The sequence below is a fragment of the Neoarius graeffei genome, chromosome 26 (assembly GCF_027579695.1).
Source record: "Neoarius graeffei isolate fNeoGra1 chromosome 26, fNeoGra1.pri, whole genome shotgun sequence".
Lineage (NCBI taxonomy): Eukaryota > Metazoa > Chordata > Actinopteri > Siluriformes > Ariidae > Neoarius > Neoarius graeffei.
In genome coordinates, this window is record NC_083594.1 from 3982810 (window position 1) to 3993734 (window position 10925).

The 10925-nt window shown below is 41.4% G+C and overlaps 1 protein-coding gene across 1 annotated transcript in view; it reads right to left on the reverse strand.

Moving 5' to 3' along the window:
* The window catches only part of per3 (period circadian clock 3), a 34777-nt gene extending 25023 nt beyond the window's left edge, over positions 1-9754 (reverse strand). The window contains exon 1 of the mRNA XM_060910381.1: positions 9475-9754. The gene's annotated coding sequence lies outside the window, so the exon portion shown is untranslated. The remainder of the gene's footprint in view (positions 1-9474) is intronic.
* Between the last annotated feature and the right edge of the window lie 1171 nt (positions 9755-10925).

Genomic DNA, 10925 nt, shown 5'->3' on the forward strand with positions numbered 1-10925 from the left:
AGATTATCTAATGCCAAAATGCATTGTAATATATACACATATATATATATATATATATATATATATATATATATATATATCTCATCTCATTATCTCTAGCCGCTTTATCCTTCTGCAGGGTCGCAGGCAAGCTGGAGCCTATCCCAGCTGACTACGGGCGAAAGGCGGGGTACACCCTGGACAAGTCGCCAGGTCATCACAGGGCTGACACATAGACACAGACAACCATTCACATTCACACCTACGCTCAATTTAGAGTCACCAGTTAACCTAACCTGCATGTCTTTGGACTGTGGGGGAAACCGGAGCACCCGGAGGAAACCCACGCGGACACGGGGAGAACATGCAAACTCCACACAGAAAGGCCCTCGCCGGCCCCGGGGCTCGAACCCAGGACCTTCTTGCTGTGAGGCGACAGCGCTAACCACTACACCACCGTGCCGCCCTATATATATATATATATATATATATATATATATATATATATATATATATATATATATATATATATATACACACACACACACACACACACACACACACACACACACACACACACACACCCGTTCAAAAGTTTGGGGTCACCCAGACAATTTTGTGTTTTCCATGAAAAGTCACACTTTTATTTCCCACCATAAGTTGTAAAATGAATAGAAAATATAGTCAAGACATTTTTCTGGCCATTTTGAGCATTTAATCGACCCCACAAATGTGATGCTCCAGAAACACAATCTGCTCAAAGGAAGGTCAGTTTTATAGCTTCTCTAAAGAGCTCAACTGTTTTCAGCTGTGCTAACATGATTGTACAAGGGTTTTCTAATCATCCATTAGCCTTCTGAGGCAATGAGCAAACACATTGTACCATTAGAACACTGGAGTGAGAGTTGCTGGAAATGGGCCTCTATACACCTATGGAGATATTGCACCAAAAACCAGACATTTGCAGCTAGAATAGTCATTTACCACATTAGCAATGTATAGAGTGGATTTCTGATTAGTTTAAAGTGATCTTCATTGAAAAGAACAGTGCTTTTCTTTCAAAAATAAGCACATTTCAAAGTGACCCCAAACTTTTGAACGGTAGTGTGTATATATATATATATATATATATATATATATATATATATATATATATAGAGAGAGAGAGAGAGAGAGAGAGAGAGAGAGAGAGGGGCATAATTTGAAAATTAGTCAATTTTAATTTTATGAACGACTTAAAATATGTACCAGGATGCTTAAAATTAGCAAAGGGTCATACCATTTCTTTCTTTTTCATTATTTTTTTTAATCTAATACCAAGCACAACAAAGATTAATATCCTGTTAGTCTAAATTACAATGCTTTTAAGTACTTTTTCAATTTTTTTTCTCAATTAAAACAAATTTTGAACTTTTTTTTTTTTTTTTTTGGGGGGGGGGGGGGAGTGATGCTTCAATATCACCAATTATACATTTCTTTTCCATTAAATACTCATTTATTTTATTACATAATGCATATTTTATTATACCTGTGTGTGTTTGGGAAGAGTGGAACCTGAGAGCTTTACATGAAAAATACATTTTCAATCAGGGCTCATACACAAAAAAATCTGAGTATCACTTAATTATTTTTTAATAATATAAAATATATATAAAATATAAATAATATTTATAATAATTTAAAATATAAATAATATTTATAATAATTAGCTTCTTGTGGTTGACTCTAACTTACATGGCAAACTTACTCTTGCCTGGAAAAGGAAGATTTCATTGTATTTCGTTTTTCCCCTCTGCTAAACCCTCTTTACAAACCAGAATTAGCAACATGCTAACAGTTACTCACTTTACCTCAGCATTTAGACACTGGAGGGATTTTTCCCTCTTCACTCATTTAGCATTTTTTAAATAAAATAAAAAACTACAGCTTGATAGCATTTGTAGCATTGTAACATGCACATTTATGATTCCACAAGGTTGTGTGGATTTTACATCGCTTTTCAAAACAATAAAACAAACAAAATGAGCCAAGCAGCATAATTATCGTTTGTGGGCTAGTTATGTGTCGTTCGCTGAGGAGTCGGTTCTTTTCGGTGAACTCGCATATTTCTTTCTTTTTTTGTGGGTGCAGGTAATATGCCTACTCTTTAAACAAAAATTCTTAAATGTAAACCTCTTGAGTGAAAATCTATATTTAAAAAAAAGGTCCAGGTTAGAACAAAACGGAAAGAGTCGACTCTTATTAGTGAGTCGAGACAATTGATTCGACTCACTGAAAATTCCCTGTATGCCTGTAAAAGACAAACATCTGGGTAAACACCCTGTAGCTTGGTAAGTACTTATTAACTGATAGATATTTAATATCCTTATAATACATAGGGGGGTGGCACGGTGGTGTAGTGGTTAGCGCGGTCACCTCACAGCAAGAAGGTCCGGGTTCGAGCCCCGTGGCCGGCGAGGGCCTTTCTGTGCGGAGTTTGCATGTTCTCCCCGTGTCCGCGTGGGTTTCCTCCGGGTGCTCCGGTTTCCCCCACAGTCCAAAGACATGCAGGTTAGGTTAACTGGTGACTCTAAATTGAGCGTAGGTGTGAATGTGAGTGTGAATGGTTGTCTGTGTCTATGTGTCAGCCCTGTGATGACCTGGCGACTTGTCCAGGGTGAACCCCGCCTTTCACCTGTAGTCAGCTGGGATAGGATCCAGCTCGCCTGCGACCCTGTAGAACAGGATAAAGCGGCTACAGATAATGAGATAATACATAGGGCCAAATTACTCAATTCTGATTGGTCAATCAAGGAGGGCTTTTTTTCCTTAACATGGGCTGTATTTCTGAAATGCTATTGGCTAGTTCGTTGCTTGGTTACGGTTACAAAAATTAGCAAATTTTGTCAACAAAATGGCCGACTCTGCTGACTCAGCAATGCTGCATTTCGCTATATTTGACGAAGAAATGATAAACCGATTGAAAGCTGCAAGCGAAAATACAAAAAAAAAAAAAGTACGAATTTTTGGCTTTCCGTATTTAAGAAATGGGCCGCAGAAAGACAAATAAGCGACTCTCTAGTGGCATATGAATGCTGTAAGTTAGACAAGGTACTATTACAGTTTTTTTGTGTCATGATGAAAGATGCTTTAGAAACTGATTCAAACGTGCAAGATTGTCTCGCACCCTGATTGGTTCAGAAACCGTGAATGACAAATGTTGTGAACTTGAATGGCTTCCGAAGTATGAATTTGGCCCGATATATTATAAACAAGTAATCGTATGGTTCCTCGTAAAATTAAGGATCAATTTCACTCGTGATTTCAAAGTTTTGAAATTGCCCTCATCGCGAATTTTCAAAACTCCGAAATCACTCGTGAAATGAATCCTTAATTTTACTTGGCCCCATACGATTACCTATATAAATGGATTTTAGCATTTGAAACCATACTGACAGAGGTTGAAAAATTGCTGAGTGCAAATGAAAAAGACACAACAACCCCAGCTTACTCAGCTAAGTCTAATTAAAGTCGAGATACGTGTCTGCATATCACATCTGTATGATTTTCACAAGGTCCGCCGTGAGCTGAGAACCTTGCCTGAGTCATCACTGTGGAGTTACATAACCGGCTTTCATTACTCAGGGAAGTGAGAGAGGCTCTGAGGAAGGCAAGGCTACGCTGCATGTGAAGAATAAATACGCCGCTGATACGGGATCCGCTGTGGATCACAGTGTTTATTAGATTTATGGATGTGGCAGCTGCAAATTTACGCTTCACACTCATGCATGCTTGAAGATCCTCGTCTCAAATGGCAAAGGGTTCCACAGCGTGTGTCCTGATGGTTCCACATGGTGAACCATTTACTGTACTTTGAACAATTGAGCATGCCAATATTTAAAAAAGCGAACAGAAAATGATTCAAAACAGATCAAAACTGATATAATACTAATAATGAATTTTGAATTTAATGATTAAAAATGTAGAGATATATAGAGTTATAATCATTGGAGAGTTGCATTAACAGGAAGGTGGGTTTTTTTTTGCTATAAATATGGATGCCAGACTTACTGTCGTCAGTCTATTTTAATTTAATTTATATGATCCAGCGAAACATATCTGCAAGACCTGCCAAGCACTTAAAATCTAAAAACAGTCTTGACTATATCTCACATCTACTGTTACACAAACCGCAAAGGAGGTCTTGATGAAACCTTACTTGGGCGTTAAAAATACAAACACTGTACTCATTTTTCCATCTCTTCTTCAATTAATGGGTTATCAAGAAGGATTAAAAAAACCCTCTACGTCTAATCTGATTTGAAAAAAAAAAACACACACACACACACACACACACAGTCTCGCTCTGGGATTAAACATCACCAATATGGCAATATTCACATCCCAGCTGCATCATGTAGAGTCAGAGTGTTTTACTGGCAGAGAAAAATATTTCCCTGTGTGCAGCTGTCAAGCCACACATGACCTAATGAATACTACAAGGTTTGCCTCTGAGCCCATTGAGGGATTGAGCAGTATCTAGGAAACGTTCAGTCTCTTAAATTAGGCTCCACAGTGGGATAAAAACTGCACAAATATTCAAGAACATGCTATAATCAGTTCAAAGTTGGACTTTTGTTCTCATTTACACAATCACTTACTGCTTTTACTCAAAGTGACAAGTGAGGCAGAAATCCCAATGCAAAGGCTACGCTCAAGGGCGCAGCTCTACATCCTATGATTTAAACTCCCAACGTTGAGGTCATTAAAGGCCCCAGCACATGTAATATGAGGATGGCGTCTGCAGGGGTTGTATACAGACACACCTACTTTTGCGTGATCACAACCTCATGTTCTCACTGGCTGTCACGCACCAAAGCTCCGGTACTACAGGTGGTGCTGTTAAAATTTCATGCCAATTTTCACAACCACAGGAAGGAGAGCAAACAGTGTTGCCAGTTACACAAATGTATTGCTAGATGTAGTGACGTTTTGACCTTCCTTAGTGACTAATGCCGCTTTTCCACTACAAACGCGGCTGAGTCGAGCTGAGCGGGGCTGTTGGAGTTGCATTTCGACTACAACCGCGCTGAACCGTGCTGGCTGGAAGTGGGTGGACACATTGGGTGGAGTTAGCGAAAGTGGGTGGACGTCAGGTGATGTCGTTAAGCAGCGCAAACAGTGACATCAGTGAGCTTTTAAGCGGTAGTCTCACGACCCGAATAGTAAACAATAAACATGGAGGACATGGAGTCGTTAGTGTTGCTGGTCTTGGTTCTGTGGCTTGTTGTCACCGACAACGCCAACAGATACTGGCAAGAGCGTATAGATGAAGCGAGACGCATAAGGCTTCAGAAATTCTCGTAATTCTTCTCCTTCCGGGTTTGCGGTGTTTACAGATCCCAGCGTGCTCGCGGGGCGTGTGTGGGCATGTGAGGACACTCCTCCTCACCAATCAGTGCACAGGGGAGTGTCTCCTCACGCCCCCAGCCTCACTCGGCTCGCTTTGGCTCGCTTCAGCCCTACTCCAAAACCGTGCGAGTTTTAGGGGCTAAGCAGGGCTGAAGTGAGCTGAGTCGTGCTGTTTTTTGGTAGTCGAAACGCGAGCCGTGTCGGGCTGAAGCGAGCTGAAGTGAGCTGAAAAAGCGTAGTGGAAAAGGGCCATTAATCTCTATCTAGCAACTACTGACAATTCGGTGACTTTTCGCAACTTTAGCAACCTCCATTCTCATTGGCGACCAACAGCAAAGAATCACCTTCCAACTATTTAAGAATGATGCAATCTAATGACTTTTAGCACCATTTCAGCAAGCCTGGTGAGATTTTTGGCATCGCTGTAGTGCTGTATGCAAATTACATGGTTACACATTGTATTATGACATCACGCTTCCTAGCGACTTTTAGTGAGCCAATAGTGACTTTTTTTTCGCAACACTGAGAACAAAGTGTGGACAGCATAAACCACTGCTGTAAGTACACGAAGCAAGGATAGAACACAAGGAATTCAAAGAGCTGCTTATTTTCCAAGCGAAAAGGAAATGAGAAATAAGATGGAATATGAGATCATTATATAAATCGTGAGTTTAAACCTTGGAATGAATCAGCTTAGACACACCTTATTTGTAACAACCAATCACAGACTTGGTGATGTAGCGCGTTTGTATGCAGAGTTCGCCCAGCTACCATACAGCGGGCAAAACCTCCATACAATGTCCATTTGCGCCACATGACATCATATTGTTCATTGAAGCTAGCATGAAGTTAGCATGAAGACCTGAATGGAATACTCCAAATTTTTCAATCGAATCTCTATGTACAAATATCTACAGTATGTTTGATTAACACAAAGCAGCTGGTGAGTCCTTTAGTCAAAACTGTTTCTGTAAATCTGTATAATATTTTTTCTTTCAGAGATTCACAGGGAAGAATTTGTGGCAAACATGGAAGCATCTGAGCGTCCACCTGATGGTGAACGGATATCACAAACCCTTAAACGGTTAGTAACTAGAACTACTTTTTAGTGTATTATTAGAAAGGTGTATCATACTCAAAGAAAAGTTTTGTAATGCTTTTTCTCCTCATGTCTGCCTCATTTTTACACCCTTAATGTTGAATGTAACAGTTGTAGTTTTGAATATGCCCAAATTTTAAACCTTTATTGACCAAATTCATCAAATGCTTTTAGATTGTGTTTTGATGCACACAGATTTCTGTTCTTTTCTCATTATAGGGAAATGATTGTTAGTGATAATCACCCATGCTTTACAGAAGAAGTGAACAGAGATTAGGCTGAAAAAAATAGGGAGTTTAACTGCTGTGTTACTACGGTCTTATGTTGTTAAAATGAAAAACCTTCAACTGACAACTTGCTGAGCAGTAACTGAGACGCAGCCTGAGGCTCGGGACCATGTACGCGCTTGTGTCCTGGTTATTATATTGTTAAAGATCTGCATGTAAACAACATCTTTTTCCATGTGCTGGTAAATAAAGACGCTCACTTCTGCAGTGTGATTCACAACAAACACAGAAGTGAGTTCTCAGATTACAAGGGCTGCTATTGTTATTGGCTCTGTGGTATATACATACACCAATCAGCCATCACATTAAAACCACCTGCCTAATATTGCATAGGTTCCCCTTGTGCCACCGAAACAGTCCTGACCTGTCCAGACCTGGACTCCACAAGACCTCTGAAGGTGTGTTGTGGTATCTGCAAGTTGTGAGGTGGAGCTTCCATGGATTGGACTTGTTTGTCCAGAACATCCCACAGACACTTGATCGGATTGAGATCCGGGGAATTTAGAGGCCAAGTCAACACCTCTTTATCATGTTCCTCAAACCATTCCTGAACAATTTTTGCAGTATGGCCATGGCACAGGGTTTCTTCCAGCAATTTGTGCTACAGCAGGTCTTCTGCGGGATCTGACCAGATAGGCTAGCCTTCACTCCCCGCAATGAACAATGAGCCTTGTGAACATCGCTGCCATTAGAGAATACCGTTGCCATGAAGGGGTGTACTTGGTCTGCAACAATGTTTAAGTAGGTGGTAGGTATACCTCACTTGTTCATGAGGTGGCCTAGTGGTTAGCGTGTCTGTCTCTTGACCAGGAGATTGTGAGTTCTACTCGTGGTCGGGTCATACCAAAGACCATCATAAAAATGGTACCTACTACCATCTGGCAAGGCACGCTGCAATACAGATGCAAGTAGGGAGTCACACTCTCCTGGGTACCAGAGGACCCCCACACTGTAACCTTAGCTATATCATAGGCAAGAGGTCGAGGGGTCGGGATCAGCGCCACCCAATGCACCTGATTAGTACTGGGATGGGAGACTGTCCGGGAAGACCAGGACCTCACGCTGGAGGGTAACATCTACATGAATGCTAGGACCCAAGGTTCCCTCGGAAAACATTGCCCAGAACATCACAGTCTTCCCAGAGTGCATCCTGGTGCCATCTCTTCCCCAGCAAAGCAACACACACGCGCGCACACACACCCAGCTGTCCACATGATGAAAACATGATTCATCAGATCAGGCCACCTTCTTCCATTGCTCCATGGTCCAGTTCTGATGCTTACATGCCCATCGTAGGTGCTTTCAGTGGTGGTCAGGGGTCAGTATGAGCACTCTGACCCGTCTGTGAGTGCGCAACCCCATACACAGCAAGCTGTGATGCACTGTGTTCTGACTCCTTTCTATCATAACAGCATTAACTTTTTCCGCAACTTGTTCTACAATAGCTCTTCTATGGGATTAGACTAGACGAGCTGGTCTTCACTCCCCATGTACCTTGGGTGCCAGCTGTCCTTCCTTGGACTACTTTTGGTAGGTATTAACCACTGCATACCAGAAACAGCCCACAACACTTGCTGTTTTGGGGACACTCTGACCCAGTCATCTAACCATCACAATTTGGTCCTTATTAAATTCAGTCACACTTGCCCATTTTTCCTTCTTCCAACACATCAACTTTGAGAACTGACTGTTCACTTGCTGGCTAATACAGTATATCCCTGCCCCTTGACAATGTGCAACAATTAAGTAAACAATATGCATGGGCTATTTTAATATTTTTACAAACAAACAAAGAGTCTGTTCCGTACGTTGACGTATTTCCTTTTGAAACAGGAAATCAGAGTAATGGTGTATAGCAGTGCCATTAGTGTTCGAGATACACCATGACACACCCCTGCTGACTTTAAACAAGCCTGCAGTAACTTAGTGAACTTAATCTAAAAAATGGGAAACGGCGAAAGGCCTTTTATCAGCTGTGGATGATTTTAACCAAGACGATATCCTAAACGACAAGATGCCATGCATTATTGAAACTGAGATTGAGCATCAGCGGGCTGATGGTGACGGAGAGTCCCAAGGTGGTACTGTCGAGCAGGACACGCCCCTGGAGGTGGGACATACACGTTAGAGGCCCTTTAATTGGATGAACACAAGACTAGTTCAGGCTGAGTGATTAAAACATTTTAAAAAATGCTTTAAGAATTGTCCCATAAATTACAAGCTATGAAATATGTTTTTGGATCTAGTATCTGTTAGGATTAAGAGTTATTTTTGATTATATAAACCTATTTAAGGTCACAGGAGAAAGAGAAGAGAAACCAGTTTCTAAATGATGACACTATTACCTGGTTGAAAGAAAGGTGTGTGTGTGTGAGAGCGCGCGCCTGATTTAATCACATGCAATATTAAAATAAAACGTACATAAAGACTAATTTATATATATATATATACATACACACACACACAGACTGCAGCAGCAGGTTGGTTCTGTTTCGGCGCACATGGACCCAGTGCACAGGACAATACAGCTGTGTTAGGATATAATAACTCCTCTGTATAACACCGGAAGTGACGTCAGAACCCAATTAGTGAGCTGTAAGCTGTTAAAGAAGGACCCAGTTTATAGGAGCAGGATTAGAGTGTTGGGGAACTAATCTGAGGCAGCGTGCTCTGCTTCAGGCCCAGAGAAGTTCAAACAATCAGATCACACCATCTCACCGGAAATAAAGCTTCCACATCAAACAGCTCGGCGGTCCCTCGCGCGCGGTCCGGCGGATCCGGACGGAAACTTGCGGCTCCTGATGAAAGCACGCGCTTACTGTTTCCGGATTTCTGGATATTTTTGTCCCCCGCCGCCGTTAAAACTCCCAAAAGAGGGAAAAAAATAATAATCAATAATCAAACTCCGGGTTCGACTCCAAAGACCCGGGTTCGGTTCGCGCTCCACGCGCGCAACTTCTCCGTTTCCGTGTTATTGTTTCTCGTGCCGAGTTTTCGCTCAGACGCACACGCATTACTGCAACGTGAGCCTGGCCACGCCCACCCGACGCCTATTCGTCAGAATAGGACACGGACGCGTCGTGATTGGCCACGGCGCACCCCTTGTGGGCGTGGCCGGGGCGCTGCGCGTGTAACTGGCTGCTGCTGCGCTCACGTGTAGCGCCGTGTTACACAACGGGGAGGACAAAACAAAACAGAGAGAGAGTGTGTGAAAGAGAGAGAGAGTGTGTGTGTGTGTGAGAGAGAGAGAGAGAGAGAGACGGACTCGGACCGGCAGCGCTGTTTGGGGGGGGCGTGTCGTTCAGTCACACACCCGGTGACGTCATTAAAGGCAGGCTGGAGAGACCGATTCAAAACAACCCTGTGTTTACATTCCTCTCATGCAGGCCTTGAGACACAAGTTTGGAATAAAATATTGATTGATTATAAAAATGATACAATAGCATAATAAATAAACACCACAATAAAGCGCAAGCACTAATTTCCACTGTGGTTAACACAAGTTAAGCGTATACAATAAGTAAATGTTTAAAGCAAAATTAAATATCATAAAAGCAATGTCAGAATTTTGACCTAATATCTCGTTATTATCTTGTTTTTTCGACCTAATAACCTGTTGTTTGATGATATCTCGTGATGTAAATTTAATAGCTCCTTATTATCTCCTTATTTTGATTTAACATTTTTGTTAATTTGACCTCGTGTCTATTCCTAACTTACAAACCTTATTTCAAGATCTCATTATTCTGATTACTGATCGAGATTATTTGATTGGCTCACCTGTTATGTCAAAATGAAGATCTCATTATATCTTTTGATTTAGTACCATTATTTCAGTGTCTCGATGAGATATTTTGTTATTTCGACTTTAAAATATCGTTAAGCGAATTGAAGATGGAGTTTATCTATAGGCAGGAAATACTTTGAGAAAAAGAAAATAACTTCAGTTAATAATAAATGTTATGTGCATTGACTGTATATTTTTTGTTTCTTGTATAACCTGCACATTGTCTGCACTGTTTATATTGTTGATATTTGTAGATAGCACATACCCATTTATATTACATATGGCCCTTTTCCACTACCCTTTTTCAGCTCACTTCAGCTCGCTTCAGCTCACTTCAGCCCGACACGGCTCGCGTTTCGACTACCAAAAACCAGCACGACTC